At 39.1% G+C, this 18,388-nt stretch overlaps 1 pseudogene; it reads right to left on the bottom strand.

The window, feature by feature from the left end:
• Positions 1 to 8,790: 8,790 nt before the first annotated feature.
• Positions 8,791 to 9,611, bottom strand: LOC129647254 (olfactory receptor 10AG1-like; annotated as a pseudogene).
• Positions 9,612 to 18,388: the final 8,777 nt, after the last annotated feature.

Below are 18,388 nucleotides of genomic sequence, written 5' to 3' on the forward strand. Positions count from 1 at the left end.
TGCAAAGCCCATACTTCTTGGCATTAGTATTTATCAGGATTTTCAGTTCAGTCCAGTCAATCAGTCATGTCCGACTCTTTGAGACCCCATGGACTGCAGCATGCCAAGCCTCCCTGTCCATCACAAAATCCCGGAGTTTACTCAAACTCATGTCCATTGAGTCGGTGATGCCATCCAACAATCTCATCCTCTGTCGCACACTTCTCCTCCCACCTTCCATCTTTCCCAGCATCAGGGTCTTTTCAAAAGAGTCAGTTCTTTGCATTAGGTGGCCAAAGTATTGGAGTTTCAGCTGCAGTCCTTCCAATGAATATTCAGGGTTGATTTCCTTTAGGATTGACTGGTTGGAACTCCTTGAAGTTCAAGAGACTCTCAAGAGTCTTCTCCAACACCACAGTTCAAAAGTATCAATCCTTCTGCACTAAGCTTTCTTTATAGTCAAATTCTCACATCCATTCATGACTACTGGAAAAACCATAACCCCAACTAGATGGACCTATTTTGGCAAAGTCATGTCTCTGCTTTTCAATATGCTGTCAATCTTGGTAATAACTTTTCTTCCAAGAGTAAGCCTCTTTTAATTTCATGGCTACAATCACCATCTGCAGTGATTTTGAAGCCCCCCAAAATGAAATCTGCCACTGTTTCCACTGTATCACCTTCCATTTGCCATGATGTGACGGGACCAGATGCCATGATCTTAGTTTTCTGAATGTTGAATTTTAAGCCAACTTTTTCACTCTCCTCTTTAACTTTCATCAAGAGGTTCTTTAGTTCTTCTTCAATTTCTGCCATAATGGTGGTGTCATCTGCGTATTTGAGGTTATTGATTTTTCTCCCAGCAATCTTGATTCCAGCTTGTGCTTCATTCCAGTTAAATAAGCAGGGTGACTATGTACAGTCTTGATGTACTCCTTTTCCTATTCAGAACCAGTCTATTGTTACATGTCCAGTTCTAACTGTTGCTTCCTGAACTGCATACAGATTTCTTAAGAAGCAGGTCAGGTTGTCTGGTATTCCTATCTCATTTAGAATTTTCAATGGTTTGTTGTGATCCACCCAGTCAAAGCCTTTGGCATAGTCAATGAAGCAGAAATAGATGCTTTCATGGAACTCTCTTACTTTTTCGAAGATGCAGTGGATGTTGGCAATTTGATTTCTGGTTCCTCTTTTTTTCTAAAACCAGCTGGAACATCTGGAAGCTCATAGTTCACATATTGTTGAAGCCTGGTTTTGAGAATTTTAAGCATTACTTTACTAGCATGTGAGATGAGTGCAATTGTGCAGTAGTTTGAACACTCTTTGGCATTGCCTTTCTTTGGATTGGAATGAAAACTGACCTTTCCAGTGTTGTGGCCACTGCTGAGTCTTCCAAATTTGCTGGCATCTTGAGTGCAACACTTTCACAGCATCATCTTTCAGGATTTGAAATAACTCAACTGTAATTCCATCACCTCCACTAGCTTTGTTTCTAGTGATGCTTTTTCAGGCCCACTTTACTTCACATTCCAGGATGTCTGGCTCTAGGTGAGTGATCACACCATCATGATTATCTGGGTCATGAAGATCTTTTTTGTATAGTTCTTCTGTGTATTCTTGCCAGCTCTTCTTAATATATTCTGCTTCTGTTAGGTCCATACCATTTCTGTCCTTTATCGAGCCCATCTTTGCGTGAAATACTCGCTTGGTACCTCTAATTTTCTTGAAGAGATCTCTAGAATTTCCCATTCCATTGTTTTCCTCTATTTCTTTGCACTGATCCCCGAGGAAGGCTTTCTTATATCTCCTTGCTATTCTTTGGAACTCTGCATTCAAATGGGTATATCTTTCCTTTTCTCCTTTTCTTTTTGCTTCTCTTCTTTCACAGATATTTGTAAGACCTCCTCAGACAGTAATTTTGCTTTTTTGCATGTTTTTTCCTTGGGGATGGTCTTGATTCCTGTCTCCTGTACAATGTCATGAACCTCTTTCCATAGTTCATCAGGCACTCTGTCTTCAGATCTAGTCCCTTGAATCTATTTCTCACTTCCACTGTATAATCATAAGGGATTTGATTTAGGTCATACCTGAATGACATAGTGGTTTTCCCTACTTTCTTCAGCTTAAATCTGAATTTGGCAATAAGGAGGTCATGATCAGAGCAACAGTCAGCTCCCAGTCTGGTTTTTGCTGACTGTATAGAGAGTCTCAATCTTTGGCTGCAAAGAATATAATCAATCTGATATCAGTGTTGACCATTTGGTGATGTCCATGTGTAGATTCTTCTCTCGTGTTGTTGAAAGAGGCTGTTTGCTATGACCAGTGCGTTCTCTTGCCAAAATTCTGTTAGCCTTTGCCCTGCTTCATTCTGTACTCCAAGGTCAAATTTACATGTTACTCCAGGTGTTTCTTGACTTCTTACTTTTGCATTCCAGTCCCCTATAATGAAAAGGACATCTTTTGGGGGTGTTAGTTCTAAAAAGTCTTCTAGGTCTTCATAGAGCCATTCAACTTCAGCTTCTTCAGCATTACTGGTCAGGGTATAGACTTGGATTACTGTGATATTGAATGGTTTGCCTTGGAAATGAACAGAGATCATTCTGTCATTTTTGAAATTGCATCCAAGTACTGCATTTCGGGCTCTTTTGTTGACTATGATGGCTACTCCACTCCTTCTCTTAAGAATCTCTGTGGATTCTTGTACACAGTAGTAGATATAATGGTCATCTGTGTTAAATCCACCCATTCCAGTCCATTTTAGTTTGCTGATTCCTAAAATGTCGAAGTTTACTGTTGCCATCTGCTATTTGACAACTTCCAATTTGCCTTGACTCATGAACCTAACATTCCAGATTCCTATGCAATATTGCTTTTTCCAGCATCAGACCTTGCTTCCATCACCAGTCACATCCATAACTGGGTGTTGTTTTTGCTTTCACTCTGTCTCTTCATTCTTTCTGGAGTTATTTTTCCACTGATCTTCAGTAGCACATTGGACACCTTCTGACTTAAATTGACCAAAATTGAACTAAAATTATTAAAATAGATAGTCATGGCTCCTCATTACTTCCCAGAAATGAGCCACTTTACAGCCCCAGAAACCTTTCAATGAAGGGGAGTTTGAGTCCTCTAGAGAAGAATGTAAAAATAGCCAGAATTTTTATTTACAATATTTATCCCACTCTCCCCAAAAGAACTTAAAGATTTTATCAAGGTAAATGCACTTGGGAAAAGGAAATAATCATAATTTTCTGAAACTACTGGACTATCTATTTTGGGGGCTCCAAAATCACGGCAGATGGTGACTGCAGACTTGAAATTAAAAGACACTTGCTCCTTGGAAGAAAACCTATGACCAAGATAGACAGCATGCTAAAAAGCAAAGACATTACTTTGCCAACAAAGGTCTGTCTAGTCAAAGCTATGGTTTTTTCCTTTAGCCATGTATCAGTGTGAGAGTTGGACTATAAAGAAAGCTGAGCACCGAAGAATTGATGCTTTTGAACTGTGGTGTTGGAGAAGACTCTTGAGAGTTCCTTTGACTGCAAGGAGATCCAACCAGTCCATCCTAAACGAGATCAGTCCTGAATATTCATTGGAAGGGCTGATGCTGAAGCTGAAATTCCAATACTTTGGTCAACTGATGTGAAGAACTGCCTAAATGGAAAAGACCCTGATGCTGGGAAAGTTTGAAGGTGGGTGGAGAAGGGGACAATGTAGGATGAGTTGGTTGGATGGCATCACTGACTCAATGGACTTGAGTTTGAGTAAGCCCCCGGAGTTGGTGATGGACAGGGACGCATGTCGTGCTGCAGACCATTGGGCCGCAAAATGTTGGACACAACTGAGCAACTGAACTGAACTGAACACTGGTTATGAAATGACATTGATTCCAAGAGACCCAAGTTGTCACTGTAGTCATCCAATCAAAGTAGAACTTTATGGGGGCAAATATTCAACAGAATTTTAGCTCAGATTCACCTCATAGTGAGTGCAGGGAGTTCTTGAACTCATTCTATAGTTATTTTCCAGTTCCAGAATGTATAATTAGAATAGATATTTTTAGCAGTTGGCAGCATCCCCACGTAGGTTCCATAAACTGTGAAGCGAGGGGTGTCATGGTGAGAAAGTCCAAATGGAAGCCATTAAAATTAACCATTTCTGAGAAAATTTTACAGTAGTACTACATTCCTGGAGGTGTTACAGAGATGGATGCTGTCTGAGTGCATGCATGTGTGCTAAGTCGCTTCAGTTGTGTCCTACTCTTTGAAACCCTGTGGACTGTAGCCCACCAGACTCCTCTGTCCATGAGATTCTTGGAATAAATGTCATCCCAACCCAGGGATTGAAGCTGCAAATGCTAAGTCTCCTGCATTGGCAGGCAGGTTCTTTACCACCATCACTACCTGGGAAACCCAGGTGCTACAAGGACTTGAACGACACAGTGATGGTAATTCTTCCTATATTCCCATTCAGCTCTCCCATTTGAATTATGTAGAAGACAAATATTGAAGAAAAAGAGTAATTAACATGAGCTTAATCAAGTGGTGACTTCATTTGCCCCTGATGAACCAGATGTAGTTTCACTGGTTAAGCAAATGACCACATGCCCAGACCCTGGCATGAAACTATTGGTGTTCTTCTCCACATTGTCTGTGAGGCCCACAAGACAGAGTTTGCTTTCTGTTGGCAAGACCAGCAACACATCTTCACTTACTCACTTCAAGGGTGTATGAGCTCTCCATCTCTCCGTCATAATTTAGTTTGTAGAGCCCTTCATCATCTTTCTCTTCCAAAGAATATAACATGGGTCCTAACACTGATTGTATGATGCTGACTGGACCAAGGGAACAAGAAGCAGCAACTGCTCTGGCTTGTTGTTAAAGTACTTTTCTACTTTTCTTATCCTGGGTAAGAAATAAACATGACTAAATTTCAAGGGTCTTCTGACTCAGTGAAATTTCTAGTGAAGTGGAGTATATTCAGATAGCTCTTCTCAGATGAATAGTCATTGCTGCATCTGTTGTCTCCTAGATCAAAAAAAGAAGGATCAGATATACTAGGCCTTTTTAGATTTTGGAGGCAACATATTCCTTTTATCAGGTGTGTTCCTATGATTCAGTTCCCAAGTGACCCAAAAAGCTGCTAGTTTTGAATGAAGCCTAGAACAACAGAAGGCTCTGCAATAGGTCCAAGCTATTATCTAAGCCTCTCTATCACTTGGTCCATATTTTTCAGTAGATCCAATGGTGTTTGAGGTGTCCATGGCAAATAGGGATGCTGCTTGAAGCCTCTGACAGGTCCCCAAAGGTGAATTACAGCTCAAGCCTTTACGATTTTTGAGTAAGATTCTTCCATTCTCTTCAAAGTGCTCGTCTTTTTAATATTGAGCTCTTGACTTGCTACTGGGCATTAGTAGAAACTGAACATTTGCTCATTACCTACCAAATTACTGTAAAACCTATGATACCTTTTATGAACTGCTGCTGCTGCTGCTGCTAAGTCACTTCAGTCATGTCCAACTCTGTGCGACCCCATAGACAGTAGGCCACCAGGCTCCCCCATCCCTGGGATTCTCCAAGCAAGAACACTGGAGTGGGTTGCCATTTCCTTCTCCAATGCATGAAAGTGAAAAGTGAAAGTGAAGCTGCTCGGTCATGTCTGACTCTTAGCAACACCACAGAATGCAGCCTACCAGGCTCCTCTGCCCATGGGATTTTCCAGGCAAGAGTACTGGAGTGGGGTGCCATTGCCTTCTCCATTTATGAACTAGTGTTATATAATTAAGATATTAAAATGCTTGTTTTAAAGACACATATGTATTGAAAATAAAATAGAAATTTAATATATGGTGTTTATTCTTGTATTTACCATACTGTTTTTAGTTTATTTCTGATATGAAATTACCAATAGTGTCATGTTACTACAGGCTAGATATTTGTTTGACATTGTTGGTAGATCAAGACTGATAGTAACAATTACTCTTTGTTTTCTTTTACTGAAAGTTTCTACTTTCAATTCCAATCTTTTAAAAATTTGTTTTTAACATTTTGCTAATGTGTGAAAGTGAAAGTCGCTCAGTTGTGTCCAACTCTTTGGGACCCTATGGACCATACAATCCATGGAATTCTCCAGCCAGAATAATGGACTGGGTAGCCGTTCCCTTCTCCAGGGCATCTTCCCAACTCAGGGATTGAACTCAGGTCTCCCAACTTCAGGCCTGTTCTTTACCAGCTGAGCCACAAGGGAAGCCCAAGAATACTGAAGTGGATAACCTGTCCCTTTTCCAGTGGATCTTCCAGACCCAGAAATTGAACCAGCATCTTATGTACTGCAGGTGGATTTTTTACCAGCTGAGCTGCCAGAGAAACCCTAATGCATGTAGTATAATAAACAGTGAATATTGAAAGCTTATAATTAGACATATTTTGCATGTGTGTACACCAGTGAAACCACCATCGCAATCAAGATAAGGAACATGTCTATCATACATAGAAATTTTCTCATGATCCTTCCCTTCAGAATTCCCCACCACTCACAAAGCATCATTTGCATCTAATTCCATTGTGCCCATAGAACATAATCTGCTTTTTTGTTTCTTTGGTTGGTTTTAGTTTTGTTTGTTTGTTTAGTTTTACAGTTCTTAGACTTTTTTGTTTGTTTTGTTTTTTCCTTAAAAAAGTAAAGATGCACATACTATTGTGAGGGATGGTACGGGGAGGGAGGAGGGAGCAGGTTTCAGGATGGGGAACACATGTATACCTGTGGTGGATTCATTTCGATATATGGCAAAACCAATACAATATTGTAAAGTTAAAAAATAAAATAAAATTAAAAAAAAAACCTTATAAAAAAAAATAGGTCGTGCATTTTTATCCTCACTCCCAATATCTAACAGTGTATGTGCTTTACTCCTTTGTAGTAATACTGAAGGTCATTTAAATGACCAGCAGAGAGACTTTTATTTTAGTCCAAAGATATTAACTTTGTGAAGTAAATTTTCAGACATGAAAGTACTTAGAAAATTTTACCATATATGAGTATTCTAAAACAACAATTAAAATGCACATTTCAGTATAGAAAGAAAGAGAAATTTTTAACATCAATGAACAATATACAGTTTAAACAACTTATAAATAATGTTGTATAATTGATTCAAAAACCCTTAAAGTAGCAGATTGCAAATCTGTTGAAATTGATTCCACCTTTGTATCATTTATACATGGGCTATAGCTTCTTTCTATGTGCTCCTTAATTGTCCATGAGTGTAGACTGAACTTTTTAACACAGTGAAGAAAAGATTTACGTTGTTAGAAAGGACAAATTCTAATGTCAAAGTGCTATTCATATTTACTAAAGTTTCCTTGCCAAAGGTAATCATATAGCTAAACAAAAGGTCAGTGTAGGAAGGAATGACAAAAAAAACCATGGATACAAGAATAAATGATTTATTGGGGGCCCATATCATATAGATGTAATGTGTTATTTTTTAATGACTCCATATTTTTCTATCATATTTATGCACAATATTTATTAAAAGCTTTCTCAATATGAGCATTCATTTTCTTTTTTTAAATTTTGCTTAGAAAAATAGTGCTGCAATAAACATTGATGCTATGCATTATTGTTTTTATAAGTACTTCTCATACTTATACCCTTACATATTTAGGCTTTTTTTTCCCTATGAGGAAATCACTTAGTAATGATTCTGTAGCATCTGAGGGTGTTTTACTTATTTAATAGAGAATATAAACATAGAGTATAGAAAGGCATTGAAAATAAAGGGAAAACGGCATAAATTCAATTATAGCACATCCTGAATATCACACCTTCTTGTTTATTTAGACATCTCTATTTACTAGTTTACAGTGAGGAGAAAACTGATCTTTAAAAATAAAACATTGCTAAGTAAATGAACACAATTGCCATAAACGTGAGGACATAACTCTCTACTAAAAGGAAATTACAGCATGAGCTTATTTAAAAATTTAGGACAATGCTGAACAGTAAATTTCAGTTAAGTCTGTGAACAAATTACATACATAAATGCAGCATAATTTCTGTATTATTTCAAATGTCTCATAATCCCGATAATTCAGTTCAGTTCAGTCGCTCAGTCGTGTCTGACTCTTTGCGACCCCATGAATCTCAGCACGCCAGGCCTCCCTGTCCATCACCAACTCCTGGAGTCTACTCAAACTCATGTCCATCGAGTCGGTGATGCCATCCAGCCATCTCATCCTCTGTCGTCCCCTTCTCTCCTGCCCCCAATCCCTCCCAGCATCAGGGTCTTTTCCAATGAGTCAACTATTCACATGAGGTGTCCAAAGTATTGGAGTTTAAGCTTCAGCATCAGTCCTTCCAATGAACACCCAGGACTGATCTCCTTTAGCATGGACTGGTTGGACCTCCTTGCAGTCCAAGGGACTCTCAAGAGTCTTCTCCAACATCACAGTTCAAAAGCATCAATTCTTCGGCACTCAGCTTTCTTCACAGTCCAACTCTCACATCCATACATGACCACAGGAAAAACCATAGCCTTAACTAGATGGACCTTTGTTGGCAAAGTAGTGTCTCTGCTTTTAATATGCTGTCTAGGTTGGTCATAACTTTCCTTCCCAGGAGTAAGCGTCTTTTAATTTCATGGCTGCAAGCACAATCTGCAGTGATTTTGGAGCCCCAAAATATAAAGTCTGACACTGTTTCCACTGTTTCCCCATCTATTTCCCATGAAGTGATGGGACCAGATGCCATGATCTTTGTTTTCTGAATGTTGAGCTTTAAGCCAACTTTTTCACTCTCATCTTTCACTTAGGGAAGACATTTTCTCATTGCCTTTCTAATGTGTTTGTTCTGCAGAGTATATATGATAGGATTGAACATTGGAGTCAAAATGGTGTAGAAAAGAGACAGCAGTTTGTCTAGTCCTTCATGCTCATTTGATTTAGGCTTTAAGTAGGTGGCAGTGGCTGATCCGTAGAATAAAAGTACAACAGTGATGTGGGAAGAGTAAGTGGAGAAAGCTTTGGTCCTTCCTGTATTTGCTGGCTTCAGGATGGTGGAGCTAATTCTGATATAGAATCCAAGTATCAACAGAAAGGGAGCAAAGTGACAAACAATACAGCAAATATATAGACCACCATCTCATTAACAAAGATGTCTCCCCAAGCCAGTTTTAATAATGGTGGAATGTCACAAAAGAAATGATTGACTGTGTTGGAGTCACAGAAAGGCAGAGAGAAAATCTGGCATGTCTGGCCTATCTGGACTGGGGCACCACCAATCCAGGAGGCAATCACCAACCCGACGCAGACCTGGGGGTGCATGACCAGGGGATAGTGCAGAAGGTCACAGATGGCCATGCAACAGTCAGTGGCTCCCAGCATAAGAAAGAAGCACATTTGTGTAGCACAAGTGAAAAAAGAAATGGTTTCTGTCTGGGCCCAAAGGTCCACGAGCAACCTGGGAAGAGTGACGGATACCTAACAGATTTCTAGGAAAGAAAAACTGCCAAGGGGAAAATACATGGACATCTGAAGAGTGGCATCTACTCTGGTTATTAATAATATCCCAAAAAGAAACCATCGAAATTGAGGAATATCAGTGAAACCCAGGAGGACAAATTCCATCATGATAGATTTTTTTCTGTAATTTTCAATTGATCTTCTTTCTACAAATTTACGTTTCTTGACTGAATTTTCTTTTTGTACAATTGGACTAGGACATGGGCTTTGGTCTTAATCAGTTCTCAGTTACTTTCTGACACACTTGTGTTCTGTGATTTGGGGAAATTTGATTTGAAATTAGGATCTATAAACTCATCTGCAGAAAAAAATCTCAAATGAATTATAAAGTTACATCTACATTCTAATAAAATCTATATGTCTCATCATTTTAATTTAAATTATGGCATAAGAATGAAGAAAGCAGATAAACTACTTCCTACAGTCAAAACATCAACTATTAATTGTCTAACTTTCATGATTTTTTTTCCCCCAATCAACCTAGTCTATAATATCTGGTCTAAAACACCTAACACATTGTTCTATCTTTTTACCCTTAATATTATATCTAATAATTCATTCTATAAAGATATGGCATAAGGCTCTACCCTAATTTACTACTTCATAAATGCTTCTGAATTAAAAGTAGAAATTATTATTAGAAGTGGTTATTTTCTAAGAATTGAGAAAGTTAAAACTATAAGAATGTAAGAGAAAAAGCTTTTATATTCAAGATCATAAGCTTCCACCAATTAGAATTCCAAATTACTGAATTAAAATACATCTAATTGCTTAAAAACACAACATTTTGACATTTAACTATTTTTAATCCTATTAATTTTGGACATTTAGTCAAAATTAAATGTTCATAGGGAAAAGAATGGAGAAGGCAATGGCACCCCACTCCAGTACTCTTGCCTGGAAAATCCCATGGATAGAGGAGCTTGGTAGGCTGTAGTCCATGGGGTCGCTAAGAGTCAGACACGACTGAGCAACTTCCTTTTACTTCTCACTTTCATGCATTGGAGAGGGAAATGGCAACCCACTCCAGTGTTCTTGCCTGGAGAATCCCAGGGACGGGGGAGCCTGGTGGGCTTCTGTCTATGGGGTCGCACAGAGTCGGACACGACTGAAGCGACTTAGCAGCAGCAGCAGCAGGGAAAAGAAAGATAAATATATATAAAAGTTTCACAAATGTAGTCAGATATTGTGTCCAATTCCTTCCCTGTTTGTGATCTGATTTGATTGAGCAACATAAACAATAATAAAAATCAACCAAAAAGGTTAAGCTAAATATTCTTTTTCAGGAAATTATAATTTGGATGCAAAAAATGCTTCATATATTCCCCTATAGCGGAAAGTGCTCAGATGTTCAGTCATGTCCAACTCTTTTCAACCCTGTAGTCTGCCAGGCTCCTCTGTCCATGGGATTCTCCAGGCAAGAATACTGGAGTGGGTTGCCATACCTTCATCCAAAGGATCTTCCAGGAGCTGAACCCATGTCTCTTATGTCTTCTGCACTGGCAGTCAGATTCTTTACCACTAGTCCCACTCAGGAACTAATAAAAGGTGATTCTTTCTCATTAAAATTATTTTAGTTGTAATGGCAACATTTATTTTATTGACAGTTTAGCCAAATATGTTTGATTAATTTGAATGCAATATAACATTCTTTGATTACAGTTTTCTTAATAGATTATTTCTAGAAATGAATAATATTAATATTAGTATTATGTTAACAATAGACAAATTAGAAACATATATTTCAAATGCTTCAAACATATTATTTAACTTTTTAATGCAGAAAGTAAGAAATCTAACTTAAATAAGGTTATCTTAAAGAATAAATAGGTGCTCAACTCATATATACTCATGATTATAGTTGTTTGACATGTATATTAGTCGTTCAGTCATGTCGGGCTCTTTGTCACACCATAGAGTGTAGCCTATCTACTCTGTTTGTGAAATTTTCCAGGGAAGAATACTGGTATGGATAGTCATTCCCTTTTCCAGGGGATCTTCCCAACCCAGGGATTGAATCTGGGTCTTCTGCATTGTAGACAGATTCTTTACTATTTGAGCCACAAGGGAAAGCCCATAGTTGTTTGATATTATTTATTAAATCTTGATCCTGAAATTTAGAAACTATCTTGAATTAAAATAGAATATTAATACATAATAGTTTATATTTACCTTTTTCAAATTTTTCTGGTTACTTTATTCCTATTGATGAATTTTTATGTATTTTAAATGTTACATTGTTTAAGATCTGTAAGATTTTTAAACAGGAACTTAACTTGCTTTTATAAAGCAAGTTTCCTTATAGAGGAAATCCTCACTTCTTCCTCAAGGAAATATTTCTTTTCCCTCTATACATCTAAATTGCTAGTTAAATACTCCTGTTGGCAATTAAGTTGGCGTTTTTGCAAACAATTCTTCCACGGTAGACCAGATTTTCCTTCAGGTCTTCCACAGAATATAACTTCATGCCTCCTCCATTTCCTAAATTCAGTCAGCGGGCAAAGATGACCTAGAAGAAACACCTTTAATGGTCCAACAGTACCTGCAGGAAAATGTCCAAATTCTTTATCAACTGGTTTCTTACCTGTGTTATTTGATTTTCTTTAATTCCTCTGAATAGTCTTTTTCCGAAAACCATGCATTGTTATCATCTGAACATGCTCTATGTATTCTCGCACCTTTAAGAGAAACTAAGATTATTTTATTCAAAGTATGATTATCTCTCAGACACCCTGGGAACCCCTGAATAGACACATACAGCTCATTAATGATATCTATAAACAAAGATTAAGAGCAACTATATTATTTGAAGTTTTTTTTAATGTGGATCTTTTTTAAACTCTTTATTAAATTTGTTTCAATATTGCTTCTGTTTCATGTTTGGTTTTTTTTTTTTTTTTTTTTTTTGTTGTTGTTGTTTGACCAGGGATCGAACCTGCATCCCCTGCACTTGAAGGTGAGGTCTTAACCACCGGACTACCAGGGAAGTCCCAAGAACAACCATTACTTATAACATTTTCTAAATTAAAAACTCTGATTTCTTATTGAAACATTTAGTAATTTACATTTCTCAGTTTCAACCCACATGCATGTATTTTGTGGAGAGAAGCACTTCAAGCATGAATCTAATATTTACAGACTAAGTTTTGCTATTGTTCCTGTACCAGAGTCATTTTCCAGTAATTTCTACTCATCTACACTGTATTAGGAGACTATTTCTTTGAATTTTGAGCCTTGGTGTTTTTCCTTAGTCAGGAGGTTTTACTCCCTTGTAATTATTTTACCACACTTCTATAAGGGGACCTTTCACTTCAGTCATGTCCGACTCTGTGCGACCCCATAGATGGCAGCCCACCAGGCTCCCCTGTCCCTGGGATTCTCCAGGCAAGAACACTGGAATGGGTTGCCATTTCCTTCTCCAATGCATGAAAGTGAAAAGTGAAAGTGAAGTCGCTCAGTCTTGTCCAACTCTGTGCAACCCCATGGACTGCAGCCTATCAGGCTCCTCTATCCATGGGATTTTCCAGGCAAGAGTACTGGAGTGGGGTGCCATCGCCTTCTCTGTTGAATAAATTAGGTAATTTCAAATAGTACCTAACATTGACTTCTACGGGCTGGATCCCATTTTCACTGCCAAAAATGTAGAACTGCTCTAAGTAAAAGAATAAAGACTGTATTTTCTGACTCTAACTCATGTGCCCCTACCATCCCCACAGGTTTTACGGCAAACACTTACTACACAGCATGTGCCAGCAGGAACCTTATGACTGTGTTATACACAGAATTTTGACCAGGAACCCTGTGACTCAAACCACGTTATTCCTAGGAAAAGGTCCCTAAATGTCCAGTGTGCACACAGTGAGAATTTAAGGATCATAACTAGGCTCTGAAACGAGCTCCCTGCAGCCAGAAAAGAGAAGATGCATCTTCCATCCCGCCCCCCTCTCCCCGTGTACACGCACACAACACTCATCGCTGGGAGGAATTCTTACAAAAATCTCCTTCCTGAAGCTGGAAAATATTCTTATTACCAACAAAAGCTGTATTTGTTTATGGAAGTTTATGGATGAATCAGGGAAGCAAGATAAACTACATATGGTACAAGCAAATGTCTGATTCATTTTTCCCATTTTACTGCTGCTTTAGAAATGCTTTCCTATTTCAAAAGTGTTCTTTGAGAGCTGTCTTTGCTTCTGATTTTGACAGATTTGCTTTATACTCAGAACACACTCCAGGGGGCGCTAATGCTAAAGACCCCACCTGCCAGTGCAGGAGACATGAGACACAGGGTTCAATCCCTGGGTTGGGATGATGTCCTGGAGGAGGGCATGGAAACCCACTCCAGTTTTCTTACCTGGGAAATCTCGGACGTAGGAACCTGGAGAGCTATAATCCATAGGGTCGCAAAGAATCCGACGTGACTGAAGCAATTTAGCACACACACACAACCCCCCATGCTGAACATACTTGCATGATGACCTCTTTAATATCTAATATATATACATTTTTCTTATACCTTGTTTTCCTGGTGGCTCAGATGGTAAAGCATTCACCTGCAATGCGGGAGACCCGGGTTCGATCCCTGGGTCCGGAAGATCCCCAGGAGGAGGAAATGGCAACCCACTCCAGTACTCTTGCCTGGAAAATTCCATGGACTGAGGAGCCTGGTGGGCTACAGTCCATGAGATCTCAAAGAGTCGGACACGACTGAGCGACTTCACTTTCTTTCTTTCTTCTTTATACCTTATCTCATTTGTTTCTTCTCTCCATTTTTTGTGCATTCAAAAATATTTATTAACAATTTATTATATGAAAATTATCTCACTGTTTCATTTCCTTTACTTTCAATCACTTTTAGTCTGTTTATTCAAAATGCAGTTCAAGGTGGCTGATATTGAACATATAGCTTTTGAAAATTTTAATGCTTACCTTTCACTTGAACTGCTTAGTCCATATTTAACTTTTTTTTTCTTTTTGACTATAAATTTCTATTTGTTTCCATTTATTCTTTCATTTTGCTGCTCTTCTGCCAATTTTGGAATTAATTGTTTTATATTTTACGTTTGATATCTTGCTCTTTTTATTATCATTTCAGTGATTGCTTCAGGGCTTACAATTTAAAATGTGCAAGTTATCAATGTTTGCCTACAGTTAAAATTGTCCACTTTGATCTTTGTTTACAACTTTCCACATTCCACTTCATGTCTCACATCAAGCACTTCACACCTGACATTTCAAAAACATCATAATCTTGTAACAGTATACTGCCAGGTCCTCAGATTGCATTCTTTGTGTTATTGATGCCATATATTATACTTGTGTCTATATTATAATCCCAGCTTACCCTGTCAATATTTTAGCTTTAAGTAGTCATTTGTCTAACAGATCAGGACTACTATTGCACCTCCCTGAAATCCTCTGTCTAGCTCCTCTGTGAAGTACCCAGATAATAGCATTTCATGCACATTCCCTGGGTTTCTCAGATGCTAAAGAAGTCAAGTGTTAGTTGCTCAGTCATGTCCTACTCTTTGGGACTGTAGCCCACCAGGCTCCTCTGTCCATGGGATTTTCCAGGCAAGGCCACTGGAGAGAGTTTCCATTTGCTTCTCCAGGGAATCTTCCCGACCCAAGGATCAAACCCAGGTCTCCTGCTTTACAGTCAGATTCTTTACCATCTGAGCCATCAGTTCAGTTCAGTTCAGTCACTCAGTTGTGTCCAACTCTTTGTGACCCCATGAATCACAGCACGCCAGGCCTCCCTGTCCATCACCAACTCCCCGAGTTCACTCAAACTCATGTCCATCGAGTGGGTGATGGACATGATCCAACCATGGTGATGGTCCATCCAGCCATCTCATCCTCTGTTGTCCCCTTCTCCTCCTGCCCCCAATCCCTCTAAGTATCAGGGTCCTTTCCAATGAGTCAACTTTTCACATGAGGTGGCCAAAGTATTAGAGTTTCAGCCTCAGCATCAGTCCTTCCAATGAACACCCAGGACTGATCTCCTTTAGGATGGATTGGTTGAATCTCCTTGCAGTCCAAGGGACTCTCAAGAGTCTTCTCCAACACCACAGTTCAAAAGCATCAATTCTTCCATGCTCAGCTTTCTTCACAGTCCAACTCTCACATGCATACATGACCACTGAAAAAACCATAGCTTTGACTAGACAGACCTTTGTTGGCAAAGTAATGTCTCTGCTTTTTAATATGCTATCTAGGTTGGTTATAGCTTTCCTTCCAAGGAGTAAGTGCCTTTTAATTTCATGGCTGCAATCACCATCTGCAGTGATTTTGGAGCCCCAAAAAAACAAAGTCTGAAACTGTTTCCAATGTCTCCCCATCCATTTGCCCTGAAGTGATGGGACCAGATGGCATGATCTTAGTTTTCTGAATGTTGAGCTTTAAGCCAACATTTTCACTCTCCTCTTTCACTTTCATCAAGAGGCCTTTTAGTTCCTCTTCACTTTCTGCCATAAGGGTGGTGTCATCTGCATATCTGAGGTTATTGGTATTTCTCCCGGCAATCTTGATTCCAGCTTGTGCTTCTTCCAGCCCAGCGTTTCTCATGATGTACTCTACATATAAGTTAAATAAGCAGGGTGACAATATGCAGCCTTGATGTACTCCTTTTCCTATTTGGAACCAGTTTGTTGTTCCATGTCCCATTCTAACTGTTGCTTCCTGACCTGCATATAGATTTCTCAAGAGGCAGGTCAGGTGGTGTGGTATTCCCATCTCTTTCAGAATTTTCCAGTTTATTGTGATCCACACAGTCAAAGGCTTTGGCATAGTCAATAAAGCAGAAATAGATGCTTTTCTGAAACTCTATTGCTTTTTTGATGATCCAGCGAATGTTGGCAATTTGATCTCTGGTTCCTCTGCCTTTTCTAAAACCAGCTTGAAGATCTGGAAGTTCATGGTTCACATATTGCTAAAGCCTGGCTTGGAGAATTTTGAGTATTACCACCAGGGAAGTCCTCAAGTGCTAGTAACCACTACCAAGTGGAAGAAATCAACTGCTTGATTTCCAGACCTACTGGCAGCTAATGATTGATAATGTCAGCTGCTCTGCTACCTCAGAATCAACCAAATACATAATTGTACATGAGCTGATCGTGTACACTGGGACCCTCTCCCTCAATTGGTCTTTAAAAATGCTTTGTTTAAACACTTGCAAAAGTACCAAATGTTTTTGGAGTATGAGGCACCTGTTCTTGCATGGGCCTGCAGTCAAGCTTTCTGTGCTCCAAACTGGGATGTTTCAGCTGTGTTTGGCTTCACTGTGCATCAGGGACACAATCTTGCATTCTGTAACAGTCTCACTATGGTGTGATAGATTTTATTCTTGTTCATTCTAAAGGGGTTCACTATAATACATATATTCATGATTTCCAACAAATTTGAAAATTATTCTATCACTATAATTATTTCTTTACACTTGGCCTTCAGTTATTAATATTTTAGACAATGCCTGTTCTTGAGGCTGTGAGTTTTTTTACATCATTTTTTAAATATTCTTTATGGGTTTTATTTTTTTCCAGAATTTAAATTCAAGTTCACTGGCATTTCTTTGCCCATGTCCAAATTGCTGTAAATCTAATCACATTAATTTTTCATCTTACTTACTTTTCACTTATATTTCATTCCCTTTCTTTTTACCTTTCACTCTAGAATTTCAGTGCATTTTTTACAGGTTTTATGTATTTGTTGAAACTCTCTGTGTGTGAAAGTGAAAGTCATGCAGTCATGTCTGACTCTTTGTTACCTCATGGACTGTAGAATGCCAGGCTCCTCTGTCCACGGAATTCTCCAGACCAGAATACTGGAGAGGGTAGGATTCCCTTCACCAGGGAATCTTCCCCAGACAGGGATCAAACTCAGGTCTCCCTCACTGCAAGATGATTCTTTACCATCTGAACCACCAGGGAAGCCCTGAAACTCTGTGTTTAACTCAAATTTTGTTTAGCTATATTTTATTTCAAGTTCTTGGCTATCCTATTAAGAGATTATGGGAGGCATTGCTAAATCCATCACTTGAGACATCTTGCAGTTATTTTCAATTGATTATTTATTTATTTATTTATTTTTATAGACAGTGGGTTAGTCTTCCTGAGCTTTTCATATTCTGGGTAATTTAAATAGCTTATGATGCATGGGATGAAAACCAAGAGTCCCAGCCACAAGACCACCAGGGGCTAGAATTAAAGTGGCTCTGACTCTTGCCCCTAGCTGAAAGTAAGAATTTTTAAGAAGAGAAAAACTGTAAAAACAGATACAAATTTTACTATTAGAGATACAGCTCAATGCATGGGAGATCACACAGAAAAACAGTTTGTTTATCCAACTCAGAAGCAGGGCAGAGATACACCCCCAGAAAGAAAGGGTGAGACATTAGAGACATGAGGAGGAGTACAGTACATCAAAAACTAGGCAGAGATACACACCCTGAGAGGAAGGGGAGGGGGGTGTCCTGAGTGAGGAGGAGTGCACTGTGGAGGTGTGTAAATCACACATATAGGACCGTCCTTCCGGGGTTTTGTTTACCTTTGGCCAGTTGTCTTGTTTCTTCCTTCAACCTGACTGGTCCATGGATCCTCCTCAAGAGGAGTGCACAGCCTATGGGTGCATGTTCACGCTTATTACAGGGTGGGGCACCCTCCCTTTTCAACCCCCAAGAAGCCTTCCTGCACATGTGCAGACAGGGAAGTCTTCCTTGACCTCAGGAGTGGGCAACTACCTGTCTCTTGGCTTTAGCAACACTCAGCTTTTATCACTGGCTTTGTCCTTGGAGTATTGGGGCGAGAACAAAGGCTCAATTCTACTCCACTTGACAACACCAGGTGTCTGGCCCAGAGGCCCACTGTCACCCACCTCACAAATATACC

Source organism: Bubalus kerabau, chromosome 3, assembly GCF_029407905.1.
Source record: "Bubalus kerabau isolate K-KA32 ecotype Philippines breed swamp buffalo chromosome 3, PCC_UOA_SB_1v2, whole genome shotgun sequence".
In the NCBI taxonomy this organism is placed as follows: domain Eukaryota; kingdom Metazoa; phylum Chordata; class Mammalia; order Artiodactyla; family Bovidae; genus Bubalus; species Bubalus kerabau.